General features: G+C 36.3%; 1 protein-coding gene across 2 annotated transcripts in view; it reads left to right on the top strand.

Annotated features, from left to right (window-relative positions):
• LOC130917793 (roundabout homolog 1-like) overlaps positions 1 to 21,453 on the top strand; it is a 621,696-nt gene that overhangs the window by 130,164 nt on the left and 470,079 nt on the right. The window lies entirely within an intron of this gene.

Raw genomic sequence — 21,453 nt, 5'->3', positions numbered from 1 at the left:
ACCATATTTTGATTTCCAAAAAAGAGGACACTCAGCCCGGCCTCAAGATACTTGAATTTTACTCGAAGTTCACTCAAAGATGCCTATATCACTTTAATATATTTAAAGTGTGCCCCCTCACTCTGGATGGAAAAATGCATTTTGAAAAAAAACTAAACAAAACAATTAATAATGACTAATATATATATATATATATATATATGTTTATATTATATATATATATATGTATTAGGGCTGTCAAAATTATCGCGTTAACGGGCGGTAATTAATTTTTTAAATTAATCACGTTAAAATATTTGACGCAATTAACGCACATGCCCCGCTCAGATAGATTTACAGTAAATGACAGTACAGTGAACTGCCCACTTGTTAATTGTGTTTTATGGAGTTTTGCTGCCCTCTGCTGGCGCTTGGGTGCGACTGATTTTATAGGCTTCAGCACCCATGAGCATTGTGTAAGTAATTATTGACATCAACAATGGCGGGCTACTAGTTTATTTTTTTAATTGAAAATTTTACAAATTTTATTAAAACGAAAACATTAAGAGGGGTTTTAATATAACATTTCTATGACTTGTACTAACATTTATCTTTTAAGAACTACAAGTCTTTCTATCCATGGATCGCTTTATCAGAATGTTAATAATGTTAATGCCATCTTGTTGATTTGTTATAATAAACAAATACAGTCCTTATGTACCGCATGTTGAATGTATATATCCATCTTGTGTCTTATCTTTCCATTCCAACAATAATTTACAGAAAAATATGGCATATTTTAGAGATGGTTTGAATTGCGATTAATTGCGATTAGTTACGATTAATTAATTTTTAAGCTGTGATTAACTCGATTAAAAAATTTTATCGTTTGACAGCCCTAGTATATATTAAAAAAAACACGAAAATAAACGCCATTACCTCTGTAGTAATTATATATAGTAGATACACCTAATCCAAAATGAACACAATAGTTTTTTTCTAGCATTACAAACAATAAACAACTGATATTCTTTTGTAACTTTGATGTAGTTGTGTTCAGACTCAACCATTCACATTCAAACTCCTATTAACAGGAGTCAGCACAAACCAGCACACCATTCAAATTGTTTAAGATTAACCCCTATTTAGTTCAGCTGTTTTATTGCTTTTTCCTGACAATTTTTTGTACGTTATGCAGTTTACTTTTCTCTCCCTCCAGTCAAACTAATTGTCCTGCTGGTATTAAAATGATCATCTCTAATGTTTGTTCTGGCACTAGTTGCACCATGTTTTGCCTATCTTTAAAGCCTTTGGTGAATCGGCCCTGGTGTGAATCCTTGTTGGAGCAGATGTGGAGGGCGGGGATGCTGCGTCGATGCAAAGGTGAAGGACAAACAGGATAGGACGGCGAGATGCGCATCTCGACCTGTCCAATTGCGTCACCTGTCTTTGTCTGGCTTTGCTTCCCTCCCCCAACTCCACTCCTGCCAGCTGGTGTACAATAGAAGTGATGAAAGAGCCTCAGTAATGGATCTTTTCTACATCCCGGTCTGGCTAAACTAGTGTGACAGCTCTCCACTCTTCTGCACACTGGATTTTATTGTTGTCTCTCCTTTGATAGAGAATGGAAGGCTGCCTTTTTTTTTTTTTTTTTAAGTGGAATGCAATGCATGCCATTAGATTTTCAATGCATATGCACACGCATCTCTTGTAGTCGTTTTGCGATGTTTGACCAAAGATAGCAAACATGCTGTGGGGAATTTGTGAAATATTATAATCTGCCTGGGAGAGGGAAAAAAACACTGCAATGTTAACACTTTATTTGACAGTGGAGTCACAACACTGTTAAGACACTGGTGTGAGTATTGATGGATGCCTATGGAAAATATCATTAAGTGTCATTCGACAAATGACATCACTTTTGAATAGATGTAAACAATGCGGACTTGGCAAAAATGGAGTGAGTGACAAAATTTGCTGGATGACAGTTAATGGCATCTGTGATAAGCATTCATTAATGCTCATAACAGTGTCTTGTGATAATTATGACGATCTCATGATGCCACTGTCAAAGAAAGTGTTACCAAAACAACAAAATAACTACAGTCCATCTAGTGTTTTTATTTTTTTAATAAAAAAAATAATTAAAAAATAAATTATGAACAAATATTTTCTCTACAAATAGGTATTTAAAAAAAAAATCATTCTAGACCTAAGAATGTTTATTTATATTAAATATTTTTTTTATTTCAAACGGAAAAGGAAAAAATAAATATTTAAGTAATAAATTAAATTGTTGCCATTTTAAGTGATTGCTCAACGGATATTATTCCTTAAATACAGAAAAGTATTAATGTTGATTGAAATAATAATAATATTATATATATTACAATTAGTGCTGTCAAATTCATCGCGTTAACGGGCGGTAATTAATTTTTTAAACTAATCACGTTAAAATATTTGACGCATTTAACGCATGCGCGGAATCACCCGCTCATGCATTGCCACTAACGGATTACATAGACGTCGTTTTTTGCACATTTAGAGCTAAGAGGCAGAGGAAGGCGAGCGGGCACAGGCGTTCATTGGACAGCGCCGTTTATCGGCATAAGCTTCGGCAACTCCTTCACAACAAACATATGCATCATTTAGTGAAAGCACAACAAAAAAATATTCCTATCACTCAAAAAAAAAATAATGTTCACAAAAAGAAAAGCGCTTCAATCTGTATTATTGAGGCCCTATTCTCACACAGTTAAACAACAATGCAAAGAGAACTGGCAATCCCAATCAAAATAGCTATGCAAAATACCCATAAAACTTACTCAGACTTTGGACAAACTATTCAAACATTTCGTTTAGCTCTCGTTTAGCTACACTGGATGGCAATATTTAGTCACAATATACGTACAAACTATCAGAGGTCTCGTTCGTTGTGAAGCCAGCACTCAATGACCGTGAAGTACAATGGATAAACCAGTAAACAGGGAACTATGGCGTCAGTTGAGGGACAAAACACACTCATTGGCTTGATTTCTAAGTAATTTAAAACTCGCCATTGACACCTTGTGGTGTATTTCAATCACTACCTTACGTAGTTAAAAACACTGTGGAAGAACGGTAGCCCATGTGACGTCACTGCTTGGCAATGTCAACAATGGCGAGATACTAGTTTTTTTTTTTTTTTTAATTGAAAATTTTAAAAATGTTATTAAAACGAAAACATTGAGAGGTTTTAATATAAAATGATTTGTGTGAATTGTGTTTTATGGAGTTTTGCTGCCCTCTGCTGGCGCTTGGGTGCGACTGATTTTATAGGCTTCAGCACCCATGAGCATTGTGTAAGTAATTATTGACATCAACAATGGCGGGCTACTAGTTTATTTTTTGATTGAAAATTTTACAAATTTTATTAAAACGAAAACATTAAGAGGGGTTTTAATATAACATTTCTATGACTTGTACTAACATTTATCTTTTAAGAACTACAAGTCTTTCTATCTGTGGATCCCTTCAACAGAAAGAATGTTAATAATGTTAATTCCATCTTGTGGATTTATTGTTTCAATAAACAAATACAGTACTGATGTACAATATGTTGAATGTATATATCCGTCTTGTGTCTTATCTTTCCATTCCAAAAGAAAAATATGGCATATTTTAGACATGGTTTGAATTCCAATTAATTACAATTAATTAATTTCTAAGCTGTGATTAACTCGATTAAAAGTTGTAATCGTTTGACAGCCCTAATTACGATAAATATTTTTCCAAAATACCATCAGAAATGCTTTTACGTTTAGATAATTCTTTAATTTGTGTTTGATATATGTATGATAAACCTATCAATCTAATTAAAGTTACCGGTACCTTGTTTACTTTGTTTTATTTTGTCTTGATATTAATGACCATATTAAGTTTTGTAACAAAGGACATTTAAAGAGATTTACAGTAGTTTAAAGTTTTACACTTTATTTTAAAATAAATATATAAATAAATAAATATTTTAAATATTTTGCAACATACAGCTCAAATATCAAAATATCAGTTTGTTATCAGTTATTTTTTTTCCTGATTATTTCATCCACCCTCATTTTTTTGTAATCACAATTGACATATTGCTGAAATTGTCAAAAAATCTTCCCAAGTCCCAAACCTTTGTGCACTTTATTGCAGAATATGGAAAATTGTGAACACACACAACATTTATGTTTTGTTTTTTTTTATTCTCTTGAGGAGGTAGGTGGGGAGGCATTTTAATTTATACCAAAGCTATATATATTTAGAATAAAGGCATTTGTTGGTGTCTAGCTAAAAAAAAAAAAAAAAAGTTTAAATTAGGGCTGTCAAAATTATCGCGTTAACGTGCGGTAATTGATTTTTTTAATTAATCACGTTAAAATATTTGACGCAATTAACGCACATGTCCCGCTCAGACAGTATTCTGTCTTTTGGTAAGTTTTACAGCAAGATTTTTTGTGCTGTCTAACAGCGAACTCTTGTGGTCGCTTTGCGACATGGTTTATTGCTTTCTTGCCAGTTCAATATGGCTGCACGACGTCTCGGGCTGATGCCTACGTTGTAATGTTGTGCTTATATGATCCTTGGACAAGATTTGTCCGTAAGTACGGTTGTTGTAAAGAATGTGCATGTTATGTTAGTAAGCGAAATGTTATATTTTTTGTATGAGACGCTTTTTGTTTATGTTTAGTGAACCTGTATAGCATTCTAAGCTAACGTTGTTGCTAATGCAATGCTTGTGTACATTTTTTTTGTAGTTTTACTACGGTCTAAAGAGGACAATGGTTTGAGGCCATTTTATTAATAAATCAGATGAAAAAGGAAGAAGTCTGATTATTAAGGCGTCGTTCACTAGCTGTCTAGCTTTGGAAAAAGTAGACGCTTTGGAGTGAGGACAGCATGGACAGATTTAAATGACAGTAGAGTGAAATGCCCACTACAGTCCTTATGTACCGTATGTTGAATGCATATATCCATCTTGTGTCTTATCTTTCCATTCCAACAATTTATTTTACAGAATATATATATATAATTTACAGAAAAATATGGCATATTTTATAGATGGTTTGAATTGCGATTAATTGCGATTAAATTACGATTAATTAATTTTTAAGCTGTAATTAACTCGATTAAAAATTTTAATCGTTTGACAGCCCCAGTTTAAATAAAAAAAAAACATTTTAAAAAATTTTGTTCATCACAGCGTCCTCTGTTGGCTCAAATAAGCTATTGGCTAATATGTCCTGATAGCAAAATGACTACCCCAAGAACAAAATGCTTCTTCTCCAATCTTTTTTTTTTTGTCAACATGTTTGCTTCCAGCACGACGCCGTTGTTGCCAGTTTTCCCGGCAGCATATGTTTCCACGGCAGCCAGAAGATGATTGACGCGGGAGCTCCCTCAGTCGTGTATAAAAATCCTCGTCTGATCGCTGTTCACGCATGCGAGAAAATTTCAGGCCCGCCTCGAGGTCCAGGTCCCCCGCCGTCGTCTACAATCGCCCACCCCCTGCCGCTCCACTCTCTTTCCCCAAACACTCAATCTGGTGTACAAGACTGCCCCCACCGCTCGCAGTCCATGTCTATCTTCCGCCACCCCCTCCTGGTGCTTCGTCTTGGCATGCACACTTTTGCTGGGCTCTGAAAATTCAATCAGATGCTTAATTACATCCTAACACGGGTTCCTACCAGCTGGCTTTATTCCCCCGCTCCTGATTAAAGGGATTTGAAAAATGAAATTTAACAGTGCATTTGCATACGCCTCTAAACGGAGGGAATGTTGTCTGTGTATTTGCCCTGTAGGAATTGATGGAAATAGTTCATCACAATATTCCCTATACAACAATGATTAAAGTAAATGTTGTAAAGCATTTAAACTAAAATTGTGTTATAACCAAGCCAATCATCTCGCTTGGTCATTATTATTATTATTATTATTATTATTATTATCATTACTTAAAAAACAAAAAATAAAAAAATATTTAAAATTAAAATATAGTTAAAATAGTTAAAATATTTGACGCAATTAACACACATGCCCCGCTCAAACAGATTACAATGACAGCAGTGTAATGTCCGCTTGTTACTTGTTTTTTTGGTGTTTGGCACCCTCTTCTGGCGCTTGGGTCCAAATGATTTTATGGGTTTGGGGAGTGAGCATGGTGTAATTATTGATATCAACCATTGCGAGCTGCTAGTTTATTTTTTGATTGAAAATTTTACAAACATTAAGAGGGGTTTTAATATAAAATTTCTATAACTTGTACTAACATTTGTATTTTAAGAACTACGTCTTTCTATCCATGGTTCGCTTTAAGAGAATGTTAATAATGTTATTGCCATCTTGTTGAGTTATTGTTATAATAAACAAATACAGTACTTATGTACAGTATGTTGAATGTATATATCCGTCTTGTCATATCTTTCCATTCCAACAATAGTTTACAGAAAAATATGGCATATTTTAGAGATGGTTTGAATTGCGATTAATTACGATTAATTCATTTTTAAGCTGTGATTAACTCAATTTAAAATTGTAATCGTTTGACAGCCCTAATATAAAACTTACCGAGATAGCTTGATTTATTACATGATATAATTATTTTTTTAAATATAAATTTATGTAAACAAAATACTGAAATTCTACCGTTTTTTTCATTGATTTCAATATATTGTCATATTTTGACCCCCTAAGCTAATGGAAAGGTACTGTTTCATTGGCTTAAACTACTGTTAAAGCTGAGAAGAGCAAAATAATATACTGTACAGTAGGCTGAATTTAGCTTCTTGTGCAGGCCATATTTATTGATATTTTCATTTGCTGCGGGCCAATTAAAACTGGACAGTGGACCGTAGATAGCCCGCGGACAGTAGTTTGCCGCCTCCCCGCCCTCCCCAATCTTTCTGGCGTTTCAAACATGAAAACTCATAAATCAGGCAAAAAAAAAAAAAGATGCGCAAACACTACACCGCTGGTATCTGGCCTGACGAATGGCATCGCGGAGGCGTAATGGGGGCCAAGTGGTGGCCTGCTCAGCAAGCTGCGCTAAGAAAATAGCTCCATTAATCACAGCGAGGCCGACGGCATCATCACCATCTTCATTTCCATATGATGACTCTGCTTCTTTTACTAACCTTGTAGTGCTAATCCGCGAGCTCTCTTGAAGCTTTTTGTTTCTGTACTCCTGTTTATTGCACGCAACGTGAAGTTTCTGGTGGGAAAAACTAAGAATGCTCCATAAAGATGAAAATCCTACTTTACTCTATTTGGCATAGTTTGAATATTTGTCACGTTTCAGTCGAAAATATGCCATTATGACGTTCCTGATAATATGAAAGGACAAATGTGTGGGAATACATAAATATATCTACACATAGATTCAGAATATTTATTGTCATTGTTACTAAAAGCACAACGAAACTTTGTTTGGAGCATCTCATGCAGCTAAGTTGGTAAAGTGCAAAACCCATAAAATAAATACCCTTTAATACCTTGTGTGAACATTGACACAGTTTTGGACATATGTACAACAAAGATTCCACAGCAGTATGAGGTCATGTCAGTGCTAAAATGCAGAGCAAAAATTTACCAGTTAATAACAGGCATAAATCAGTGCAAAACCCAGATAAGTTAATCAAGTATAATCAAGTATAGCCTACTGGTTGTCAATCAACATACTAGCTGTTTTCCGAAATTTCCAGGTTCGCGGTGAATCAGTAACAGGCACACGTTTGCTCAATAGACGATGTTTATTGATTAGAAAATGCAGAAATGAGATTTATTGTATTATTTATTTATTATATCAAAAACAAGCAAACAAATGGTAGCGTGATGCTAGATTTGTGTTTGTCAATCTCAGAATCCCCGCGTTACTTTACAGCATAACTGGTTGTCCCTTAGAAATGAAAATCGCTTACCGTGACAAACGAGTGGGAAGCCAACAACACTCAAGTAAAGCGGCAAAAGGACAAAGGCCAGGCGATCCGTACGTGACCCGCTGGCAGATTTCAGTGGTCGCCCGGAAATATTCGGCTTTTGTAGGGACGCACCCGTCGGAGGCGGAGAGGCCAACTTTCGCCCCCGAGCGGCGCGGCCCCGTCCAATCACAAACATTTAAGCTACTTTTGGGTCAGCCCCCTTGAAAAAGGGCTTTTCACATAGGACAAATGAGCTGTGCTGCAACAGATGCCAACAAATGGTAAATATTATGGGTGCAAAACAAGTTATCTCTATGGGACCCAGGCATGTAACTATGGGACTCAGGTGTGTCAAAACAAGTTATCTCGTGAGATTCTCAAGCGCGTCTCCTAACTATGGGAACAAGGTGAAAAACAATAGAAGTTGTTACAATCTATGTCACAGAAGCAATCATACATCACAAAAGCATCATGTAATATTTTCCCCTATCACTAGCATTTACCATACTAGCGTTCTAGCATTTATCCCCATTAGCCACAGGTCCACTGGATGATTTCAGATGCTTTTTCCCCTCCATGTAAAAAAAAAAAAAAAAAAAAAAAAAAAAAAATCTAATATTTAGTAAAATACACTTTTGGCCTCTACGCAATGATTCGTCTTGCTCCTAAGCACCTATTGTTTGCAAACATTATAGACATGTTTAATTTAAGTTTGATGAAGCGGAATCTTGCATTAGTGGGCTCAACAGGATTATAAGTAAATTACCATGAAGTAGGAAAAGGGGATTAGTAAACCGTGCATGTTGTACTTTTAGTATTAATATTTCTTTAGCGGTGAAGATGATGAAGGACGCTGTAATTAGTCCCATTGAAACTACAAGAGAAGGATGATGCTGCGGGGGCCTTTTGTCTGGCACAACTGCAAGGGAGGCAAAGAGGGTGGGAGGGGCGGTGGACATACACCACCCCATCCTCACTCGTTTCCATCTATGAGTGGCGTCACTGCCATCTGTTGGCCATTCACGTCACTGCATATGTTGTGAATGGCAACTGGATGGAATTGGAGCAAGTGTAAATTGATTAAAAGCAAGTAAACAAGAAGACAATTAATATGAGTGCAGTTTAATCAGTCCGCCTGCCTATATTTTAACCCCACCATCTACCTCTTTTTCTGTGCCTATTTCAAAAGTGCTGTGCTAATAGAATTGAATTAGAAATAGGAGTTGATGGCGAGCAAGCAGGCCATAGCGGAGTCAATTATTATTATTATTATTTAATATATATACAAGCAAAGTCAGTTTCCATAATGTGTGTAATCGACTGTAGGCAAAAATTGCGTCCCCCTGAAGTCATATGAAGCTGAAGTCTCCAACTGAATGCAATACTGACCTCTAGTGGACATCTCATTTTTAAACTGCGCCACTGCTGTAAACTATTTTATAATAAGTGCAACGTAGAGGACTAGGATTCAAACTAGGACTCAAAATAATTTAAAATCTACAAAGACAACCAAATCGACTGTATAAAAAAAAGTCTGAAATTCTAAATAAAGTTGAATAACAACAGCGATGTCATTTGACAGTCTTTCATGAATTAGATTACATATGATAATAACTGAGAAATTGTTCCCCTCGAATAATTAAAAATACAAATAAAATGACTAAGCATAGGTAAATATTTTTTAGTACAAAATATTTGTTTAGTTTTCAAAACAAACAATATGGATAATGCATATGATACTTATATATTAAACAAATATACATATATACATATATATATTAGGGCTGTCAAAAGATTAAAATTTTTAATTGAGTTAATTACAGCTTAAAAATTAATTAATCATAATTAATCGCAATTAATCGCAATTCAAACCATCTATAAAATATGCAATATTTTTCTGTAAATTATTGTTGGAATGGAAAGATGGACAAGATGGATATATACATTCAACATACGGTACATAAGGACTGCATTTGTTTATTATAACAATAAATCAACAAGATGGCATTAACATTATTAACATTCTGTTAAAGCGATCCATGGATAGAAAGACTTGTAGTTCTTAAAAGAAAAATGTTACTACAAGTTATGGAAATTTTATATTAAAACCCCTCTTAATGTTTTCGTTTTAATAAAATTTGTAAAATTATAAATAAACTAGTAACCCGCCATTGTTGATGTCAATAATTACTTACACAATGCTCATGGGTGCTGAAGCCTATAAAATCAGTCGCACCCAAGCGCCAGCAGAGGGCGGCAAAACTCCATAAAAAAACAACAAGTGAGCATTTCACTGTACTGTCATTTAAATCTGTCTGAGCGGGGCATCAGCGTTAATTGCGTCAAATATTTTAACGTGATTAATTAAAAAATTAATTAACGGCCGTTAACGCGATAATTTTGACAGCCCTAATATATATATATATATATATATATATATATATATATATATATATATATATATATATATTTATATACATAGATAATATATAAATCGTCGTCTTGCCCACCTGGGCGGTATGGTCCCTCCTTTCAAGCTTGGGTCCTCTACCAGAGGCCTGGGAGCTTGAGGGTTCTATATATACAACACAGAAAAGGCTGAAAAAGAGGTTTCTGCTCTTGCACCCCTTTTTTAAAATAAACTGCTGTACTTTAAGCCAAAAAAACTGTTGTGTTTGATAGAACAATATGTCTGCCATAAAAAGAAGGTAATTAATTATATTTATTATTCAAAATGTCATTTTTAGCTTAGAATATTAATTGATGTCTAATATTTGGTTTAAAAAAAAAAAAAAAAAAGACTGAAAAACTATTCACTCTCATATTATAAACTTTTGAACAAATTACGTCACAATGAAAAAAATGGTGTCTGTAAATAAGTCACGGATATCTACCTCATAACTATCGCTTAATTGTATTTTTTTTATTTTTATTTGTTACTGTAACTTTTTCCCCGATATGTTAGATGATAAATAATCAATCAGAAAAAAAAAAAAAAATTGAGAAAAATTGAGAAAAAAAAAAAAAAGTTATATAAAAAAGAAAATCTCCACCACTCCTTGATGTCTGCGGTTTCTGCCTCGCGACCCTTGTTATATTACCATGTTTCACCCATAAAATCCTCCAGAAATCCAGCTGTGGCCATTCACAGCTGTGTCTTTACATTCAGTGATACATGCTAAATGGAGTTTTGGGATTGAAAAGAGGTAAGTACGCGATAATATCTCGTTAAAATCGTGGCGTCTTTAATTATGCACTCCCATGCTTTTACTTCCAGTTAGGGTTTTGCTGTTTCAAAAAAATAAATAAAATGCCCTCCAGTTCAACATTTTTCTTCCCCCAGAAAATTGAGATTTTAAGCTTTCCAATGATGTATCATACATGCATATAGACCAATTTTCAAATTTGGCCAAATTGGGGGTCTCACATATATATTTGTATGTATTTATCAGTATAATCATTAATATTACAGGCAGATTTTATTTATCTAAAATTTAAAGCATGACAAAAATTGATCACTTTACTTAAAAGCAAAACTATCAATGCTACCTTAACATCGAAATTTGGCAACATTTACTCTCATCTTGTCTTGTCGAAAACTATTATCCTCACATTGTCTATTTATTCACAACAGTGTGCTTAGTAAACCAGTTCAAACGGATTGGACATCTACTAGTAACGAACTCATTTCACTTCACAGCCAAACAATGAAAAGAGCCACATGATTGGACATTTATCATTGTCAATGGTACTGAAAGAATGTAAGCAGAGCATCGAATATTAGTTGTACGAACATCCTATAACCACTTTATTTCATTACTTTTGCTGGTGACTGTGTTGAAGGTCTGTACCTCTGCGCCTTTAAGTGATCACATCTTTTCTCCCTGCACACATTAACCTTCAGCCAGGTTGCCCCTGTGACTTCTCATTGATTGTAGTGGCCCATTGTGCGAGCATGTGTGTCAGGGCAGAAGACAAATAGAGGCTGAAGGTGTGGGTGGTGCTGCCGTGCTGATTGAATGGCTCATCGTGTAATGGAAGAATTTGTTCGGTCACTTGCAAGCGTGTGCTCCTTGTTTTGTGGTCCAGGGGTTAGAGGATGGGAAAGCAGTACTTCCTGTGTACATTCCCAAGTGACAGGTGCAAAAAAAGTATGTCATCATAGTGAGTTGCTCTTATGGCGCTTGATAATGTATGATCTGTATGTCATGGCATTGTACAGACATTGAAGTTGTAAAAGTGGGAGGGTTGGCAAAGAATTTTAATATTCGCTGCCAAGATACAAACTGTCTACAAACTGACAACTTCACAGCAGAACGATGAAAAGTGTCAAACGATTCGACGCCTCTTACCATCAATGGCACTGAACGAGTTAACTATCAATTGAGAAAAAAATAAAACTGGGCTCCTCCCAGACTGTTATGATAATTCCATGTAGCACACAGCAACATGCTTAATAAACAGAGAGATGTTTAGTCATAAGCGGATTTGGCTGAAAAGTGTCCTTGCATGTAATTAACTTTCCTATGTATATAAAAGTTGTAAAGCAATAAAACTGCAACAAAAATGAATGAAATGAACAAAAAAAATATATATATATATATATATTTTATAATGGGTCAAAATTATTTCTCGAACATTTGCTTTGCATATAAATTAAAACAAACAAACAAACAAACAAACACACACAATAAAAAGAATATATACAGTACTGTGCAAAAGTTTTAGGCAGGACACCTACCTAAAACTTTTGCACAGTACTGTATATTTTTATTATATTATGTATATACAGGATACTGTATGTATATATTTTCCCCAAGTGGAAGCTTCCATGATCCTAATAAATTTAATAATAAAAAAATATATATATATAAATATATATATATATTTTTTTTCAAATGATTTTTTTTCTTTGATTGAAAATATATATTTTTTTTGGATTGAAGGAACTTTTTTGGGGATTAGCTGATTTAGACAGAAATGTACTACCGATAATATGGCCCAAACACAAAAAGGATTGCTTCAATCAAAGAAAACTTTTTCAATGAAAAATTAAGTGATCAAATGCAAATTTTTCAATCGCAAATATTTTTTCACATTCAAAAACTTTTACCATCATTGAATTTTTTCTTTTTTTGATTGAAGTGATTTTTTGCGATTGGCTGGCAACCAGTTCAGGGTGTCCCCTGCCTACTGCCCGTAGTTGGCTGGGATAGGCTCCAGCACCTCCGCGACCCTCGTGAGGAAATGCGGCATGGAAAATGAATGAATGAATGAATGAATTTATATATTTTTTTGAAGCAACTTATTTTTTGATTGAATAATGACAATAATATCCTAGCCAAAATGTGGCCCAAACACAAATCAACATGACTTCAATCAAAAAAGTTGCTTCAAGACAAAAATAAATAAATAAATAAAATAAAATAAAATAAAATAAAAATCAACAAACAAAAAAAATCAAAGAAAAATAGCTTTTGCATGCATTTTTTTGAGTTTCAAATTTATTTTTGCTTTTTTTTTTTTTTTTTTGATTGAAGCGACTTTTTTTTTTTTTTGGTTGAAAATATATGTTTTGATTGATTTTTGCTCACCGTTCTTGTTATCATTTTGACGCCACGGGGTGAGGAGGGAGTTGAAAGTCTGTGTTGCCCAACGACAGCCCCAAAACATCACTGCTCTAGAGGAGATCTGCATGGAGGAATGGGCCAAAATACCAGCAACAGTGTGTGAAAAGCTTGTGACGAGTTACAGAAAATGTTTGGGCTCCGTTATTGCCAACAAAGGGTACATAACAAAGTATTGAGATGAACTTTTGGTATCGACCAAATACTTATTTTCCACCATGATTTGCAAATAGATTCTTTAAAAATCAAACAATGTGATTTTCTGTTTTTTTTTTTTTTTCCCACATTCTGTCTCATGGTTGAGGTTTACTCATGTTGACAATTACAGGCCTCTCTAATATTTTCAAGCGGGAGAACTTGCACAATTAGTGGTTGACTAAATACTTATATACCCCACTGTAACTAGCCTGGATCATTTCACATGACGACTGGGTTGTCGATTGTCTTCGCCGATCGGCAAACCGCCCAGCGGAGAGCAATTTACAGCTTGTTCACCTGCTACTACAGAGCTGCTGCAGTTGTTGTGCAGCTAACATCTGCAGCTAATGTATATGAGGAGAACTTTTTACATGCACATCCATGATCAAACGTAAGTAGTCCTTTATTTAAAGAAAGTTTGTAGTGTTTACTTTGTAATCGCTGTATTCGCTGCTATTTTTAACTCAAATTTGACAGAACACCGGGCACAAGAAGAGGGGAATAAGCCGAGTATAGTTCTCTCCCGGCGGGGAGATGTGTGACAAGCTGCCGAGGGGGCAAGGAGCATGTCAGCCCCAAATTGCAAGCCACCTACATATTAAAATGGTCCCAGTATTTGACATAATACAAAACATGATGTTTACTCACTTTCTGGTAAGTCCAATGGTCCCACAGTAGTAGGGCTTGTTTTGGCCAATATCAACCGTGAATGGGAACTTTTTGAAACCCCAAAAAGGCGCACACGCCTATCCCTCTTACAGCAAGATTTTTCTGCAGCCGTTTGGCTGGCGTGATGCGAAAAATAAACGTATTAATCCGCAAAATCACTGAATCCTTAGTCCTTCTCATACAACAGTATGGCTGTATAGTGAAGAGGACTCCTTCCTCCATACACGTCACAGCGCCCTCTTTCTCAACTCGAGACTGTTGCCGGAAGTCACTCATTTTCATGGCGCGGAATTAAAACAAACTAAATAAATATAGCGATCGCTTCCACACACATCCAAGCGGTCCATTTCATTCAGGAGCATAAAATCCCGCGTGTATTGTGAAATAAACATGCTTTTTCGTGTCACAGGCACTTTAAGGGTCATATAACTGGGAACTTGTTTTGGTCTTTTGTAAACAGCAGGGGAACATGGATTGGCTTTATCAAGTTAATACGGTTTCTTTCAGAAACTTTGAATGTGGAATTTGAATTAGCTAAACTGGTGGCCTGCTGCCATCAGATGGTAGGTGAGCAGTTGCAAAATTGTTTCCAATCATGCAATTCACAGAGAAGCAGCATCAGACTCCAAAATCATTTAGCACATTGGAAAAATGGATTGTAAAATCATTTATGTCTTGTTGAGGTTTGTTCGTACATTTTCTAGGTACACTATTTACTATGTAATGACATTGTACACTTTGGCCATTGAGAGGGTTGCACCGCAGGGACTTGAGGAACATAGTGAGTGTGAATGACAAAAGAGGCACGACCTTCACTTTCACATAGTAACCTGCACCTACCTGCCTCCCCCTCCAACAGCCGCAGGAAACGAGCAATGTAACTCTAAACGCAGACTTGCTGAGCTTGTCCTTACTAAAATAGTCTTTATGCCGTGTGTGTGGGGGGTGGGGGGGGGTTGTCGCTTGTATGCCAGAGGGAGCAACAAAAGAGACTCAGTGACGTTTTGCAGGTCGCCAGTAACTGAGTTTCTATTCCTTTTTTCGCAAAATAAAACCAAATGCACTGCCAAACAATCCCATTAGCTGTCAGCAGCCAAAAGCCAGGCGGCGATCATTTCCTATCCGACATTCAACCAGCGAGCTACCCATAAGCGGATTTTAAGGGGGGGCCAGGGGTGCCAGCCCGCCTGGTGGCCGAAAAGTGTCATTGCATGTAATTCACTTTCCTATATATATATAAAAGTTGTAAAGCAATAAAACAGCAACAAAAAAATGAATTAAATTAACAAACAAAAAAATATTTTTATAATGGGTCAAAATTATTTTTCGAGCACCTTAGACCAGGGGTCCCCAACCTTTTTTGCACCACGGACCGGTGTTATTTGGTTCTTTTTTTCACGGACCGGTGTTCTGACAAATTTTGCAACCCATCAAAAATGGCAATGATGCGGTTCTGCGCATGCGCGCAACGTTAAACATAGCCGCAAAATGCGCAAATGCAGCGATTCCAAAGTAAACACTACAAACTTTCTTGAAAGAAAGGAATATTAACTTACGTTTGATCGTGGAAGGACTTGTAGAAAAGGTCTCCTCAGATACATCCTGTCATGTAAGCTGCAAACAACAACTGCACACCGCTCTCACCATTAACGACTTTGCCTTGTCGTTAAACATTAATTAAGAAGCCCGCTTCACAAAGATACGATGTTGGAAATTGTAGCAAGGTTTTCAATGCTCTTGTAGCGATGTCAGGATATTCCAGGATGACTTTAATCCAGAACCTCGGTAGAGTTGTTGTCTCAAATGTACGTTTAATAAGGTCGCCGTCATTTGCGATCTCTACAAGTTGATCTTCCTTTTGCACAGACATGCTCGAATCCCTCGGTTTATTCACAAACGGGTCACGAATCCACTCCTTCGCAGTTCATGGGTCTTCAAGGTTGTAGCTCGTCAGGTGCCCTTTTCGCCGTAAAAATATCTCCAAAGACGTCTGTTTTCCAGTCATCTTCGCTCGTGTGGGGGCTAATTATTTCCGGGAACAAATGTGCTGCGCCCGCGGCCTAGCAATACGTTATTAGCAAGGACAAGCGCACATGGATATATTATATACACAAACAAGATGTACTACTAGCAGTCCAATCAATGGATTTGACGACATCTAATCTATCCCGTAGTATTATATCTAGAATAGACAGGGATATTGGTGTGTTAAGCAGGGGCACAGGGTTAATTCAGCCAGAATGCGGTCGTTATTAAATTTTTATTTTAATGCGGCCCGGTAGCAAATGCGTCACGGACCAGTACCGGTCTGCGGCCCGGCAGATGGGGACCCCTGCCTTAGACGGCCATTTGCTTTGCAAATTCTTTGCAAATAATTTAAAAATATGTATTGGGGAAAAAAATATTTTTAAAAATGATTTTTATCTTTGGTTGATTTTTTTTTTTTTTTTTTTGATTGAATCAACTTTTTTGGGGATTGAATGATTTAGACACAAATGTCCTAGTCATAACATGGCCCAAACACAAAAAGGATTGCTTCAATCAAAGAAAACTTTTTCAATGAAAAATTAAGTGTTCAAATGATAAAATTTTCAATCTCAAATATTTTTTCACATTCAAAAACTTTTTTGTTTTTTGATTGAAATTTTTCCTTATTTGATTGAAGTGATTTTCTTTCTGATAATCTATATTTTTTTTTAAAGAAACTTATTTTTTGATTGAATAATATAGACAAAAATGTCATAGCCAAAATGTGGCCCAAACACTAATCAACATTACATAAATCAAAAAAGTTGCTTCAATCAACAACAACAAAAAAATCAATCAATCAAAGAAAAATAGCTTTCACGTGCATTTTTTTGAGTTTCAAATTTATTTTTGCATTCCAACACATTTTTTTTTTATAGAAGCAACATTTTTTGATTGAATTACAAAGACATACAGTGCCTTGCAAAAGTATTCGGCCCCCTTGAATCTTGCAATCTTTCGCCACATTTCAGGCTTCAAACATAAAGATATGAAATTTAATTATTTGTCAAGAATCAACAACAAGTGGGACACAATCGTGAAGTGGAACAACATTTATTGGATAATTTAAACTTTTTTAACAAATAAAAAACTGAAAAGTGGGGCGTGCAATATTATTCGGCCCCTTTACTTTCAGTGCAGCAAACTCACTCCAGAAGTTCAGTGAGGATCTCTGAATGATCCAATGTTGTGCTAAATGACCGATGATGATAAATAAAATCCACCTGTGTGTAATCAAGTCTCCGTATAAATGCACCTGCTCTGTGATAGTCTCAGGGTTCTGTTTAAAGTGCAGAGAGCATTATGAAAACCAAGGAACACACCAGGCAGGTCCGAGATACTGTTGTGGAGAAGTTTAAAGCCGGATTTGGATACAAAAAGATTTCCCAAGCTTTAAACATCTCAAGGAGCACTATGCAAGCCATCATATTGAAATGGAAGGAGCATCAGACCACTGCAAATCTACCAAGACCCGGCCGTCCTTCCAAACTTTCTTCTCAAACAAGGAGAAAACTGATCAGAGATGCAGCCAAGAGGCCCATGATCACTCTAGATGAACTGCAGAGATCTACAGCTGAGGTGGGAGAGTCTGTCCATAGGACAACAATCAGCACAAATCTGGCCTTTATGGAAGAGTGGCAAGAAGAAAGCCATTTCTCAAAGATATCCATAAAAAGTCTCGTTTAAAGTTTGCCACAAGCCACCTGGGAGACACACCAAACATGTGGAAGAAGGTGCTCTGGTCAGATGAAACCAAAATTGAACTTTTTGGACACAATGCAAAACGATATGTTTGGCGTAAAAGCAACACAGCTCATCACCCTGAACACACCATCCCCACTGTCAAACATGGTGGTGGCAGCATCATGGTTTGGGCCTGCTTTTCTTCAGCAGGGACAGGGAAGATGGTTAAAATTGACGGGAAGATTGATGCAGCCAAATACAGGAACATTCTGGAAGAAAACCTGTTGGTATCTGCACAAGACCTGAGACTGGGACGGAGATTTATCTTCCGACAGGACAATGATCCAAAACATAAAGCCATATCTACAATGGAATGGTTCAAAAATAAACGTATCCAGGTGTTAGAATGGCCAAGTCAAAGTCCAGACCTGAATCCAATCGAGAATCTGTGGAAAGAGCTGAAGACTGCTGTTCACGAAAACTCTCCATCCAACCTCACTGAGCTCGAGCTGTTTTGCAAGGAAGAATGGGCAAGAATGTCAGTCTCTCGATGTGCAAAACTGATAGAAACATACCCCAAGCGACTTGCAGCTGTAATTGGAGCAAAAGGTGGCGCTACAAAGTATTAACGCAAGGGGGCCGAATAATATTGCACGCCCCACTTTTCAGTTTTTTATTTGTTAAAAAAGTTTAAATTACCCAATAAATTTTGTTCCACTTCACGATTGTGTCCCACTTGTTGTTGATTCTTGACAAAAAATTAAAATTTTATATCTTTATGTTTGAAGCCTGAAATGTGGCGAAAGGTTGCAAGGTTCAAGGGGGCCGAATACTTTTGCAAGGCACTGTAAATCTACCTCCATATGCCTCCGCCCAGGGGATACAATTTTTGACTGAGGTAACTACATTGGCATGACACCTGCGGGCGTACCATATTCAATGCCTAAGTAGCCTGATTTAGAATTCCCCTCAAGAATGATGGGAAACAAAAAACGCTCATTGTCATCTTATTATTATAAATATTCTTGTAAGTTGATTTAATTGCTGACACTGTGTTTAGGGGTCATCAACATGTTGTGCCCCCACAGCCCCAAAAGTCAAACTCCGCCTATGCTTTAAACTCTATGAGTTTTTTCGACAAAGCCTCGTAGCTCTCGTAAAATGTCATCCTTGGAGATTTTATCAGGGGTGAAAGTGGCAAGAATTTGCCGGAACTCCCTGACATAAGGGTTGCCACTGAGCCAGAATTATTTTATTTTGAGGGGAATGGGGGGGGGGGGGGGGGGGGGGTCAAACCTCCTAAAACCATAGAAATGCAAATAAAATTGCTTTTGGCCTATAAAACCCAACGTGTTTTACACATGCATTAGGCTACTGCATTACACTTACTGTAACAAGGCATGCATGAGAAACTGATTCTCATTCAAAAACATTTCAATGATTTACAAAATAACAATTAACAAAAACACCAGTAATGCCAACCACATCTCCTAATTTTCCGTTTTCCCTCATTTCCTCACATCTAAATGCAAAACCTCAATTTTAACTATTTAAGAACATTGGATGTACAATGGTATGAAAAAGTATCTGAACCTTTTGGAATTTCTCACATTTCTGCATAATATCACCATCAGACGTGATCTGATCTTCGGTCAAAATCACACAGATATAAAAAAAAAAGTGTCTGCTTTAACTAAAACCACTCAAACTTGTATAGGTTTTCATATTTTAATGAGGATAGCATGCAAACAATGACAGAAGGGAAAAAAATAAGTACGTAAGTGGACCCTCTGCCTAAACAGACTTAAAGAGCAATGGGCACCATTTTTTACCAAACAATTTAAGTCAGGAGTGTACTCAATCACTGTGGTTTAAAACTGCCCTGCCCACTATAAAACACACACCTGGTAAGAATTGTCCTGATGAGAAGCATTGTCTGATGTGCATCATGGCTTCAGTCAAAGAGCTGTCTGAAGACCTGCGATCAAGGATTGTTGATTTGTATGAAGCTAGGAAAGGATACAAAACCATCTCTGAAAGTCTGGATGTTCATAAAAAAAGTACCCGAGAGTGTCTACTAAAGACTTACAGAAATCACTGGCACAGTCTAACACCTCCGTGCACACATCAACTACCGTAATTTCCCGAATATAAGGTGCACCCGTGTATAATGCGCACCCCAAATTTACTTGTAAAATCTAGGGGAAATTATTGTACCCGTTTATAACGCGCACCCTAATTTTAGCACCAATAAATAGAAGAATACAAGAAAACAGAGCTCGTGTACAGATACACAAATGTCATTTTACTGACTGGTAAAACACAGCACAAGCATAGCACATTGGTAGTTCAAAACATTACCATAAATAAATATTTACGGTAATAATATGATTTGACAACTTCTCCAACTTACCAGAATCTAGGAGAAAACGAAACAGATGTGACTTTTCTTTTAAAGGCTGCTGTATAACTTGCTCGTTTCATCATGATGAATAAATGTTTTTTCCATGGATTGATACGGTAAAATGAAAGTGAGAACGTAAGTCGGAAATCCGAGAGAGCTCATCGCTGTCGACACGACAGTAACAATAGGAACTATTGTTATTTGGGTTTGAGTTTCCCGGGGGACAGATATAGTTGACAGACACAGGAAGTCTGTGTTGTTACGTTTGTTATGGTCTGAGTTGCCGAGCTACAATAAAAGTTGACTCAAATGAGTTCAAGAAACTAAATTCTGTGCTTTATGAAGACTGAAAAAAGCAGAATTTAACACAGACGAAATCATTCGGCCGATCAGAGTGAAGTATTACCGAAACAAAATGGTGACGTCACGTACCGCAATGGTCGGCAATGGATCGCTGCATACGTTTCTTCAACACAACATGGCCATGTCAATAAAAAAAAAAAAAATCGGTTTTTATATATACAGTATATAATATATATACGTATATATTTCTGTCTCCATCCATGTGCCCGTTTATAATGCGCACCATGATTTTACAAGTTGATTTTGGGAAAAAAGTGCGCGTTATATTCGGTAAATTACAGCTTGTCTTTCTGTTTATCAGTTGTTTTGTAGTATACCCTGGAATTATTTTCTGAAATGTATCGATAATCGTTGTATCGACATATCGCTTTGTATCGTAAATCGTATCGTGAGGTAGTGAGAGGTTCCCACCCCTATTTTTTTGTGTTACAGGAACTTTAAGGTCCATCTATTTTTTTTTTTTTTCAGAGATCCTGTAAAGTAGAACTTGTCCAAGAGATCTCATGTCATTGTAACAAAATTGGAGTTGTTGCATTGACTTTTCTTCTTTTCCTCATGTTTTCCT

This window comes from Corythoichthys intestinalis, chromosome 6 (assembly GCF_030265065.1).
Source record: "Corythoichthys intestinalis isolate RoL2023-P3 chromosome 6, ASM3026506v1, whole genome shotgun sequence".
Classification (NCBI taxonomy): Eukaryota; Metazoa; Chordata; class Actinopteri; order Syngnathiformes; family Syngnathidae; genus Corythoichthys; species Corythoichthys intestinalis.
Note: the sequence above shows the minus strand (reverse complement) of the source record. Positions and strands in the feature narration are given on the sequence as shown.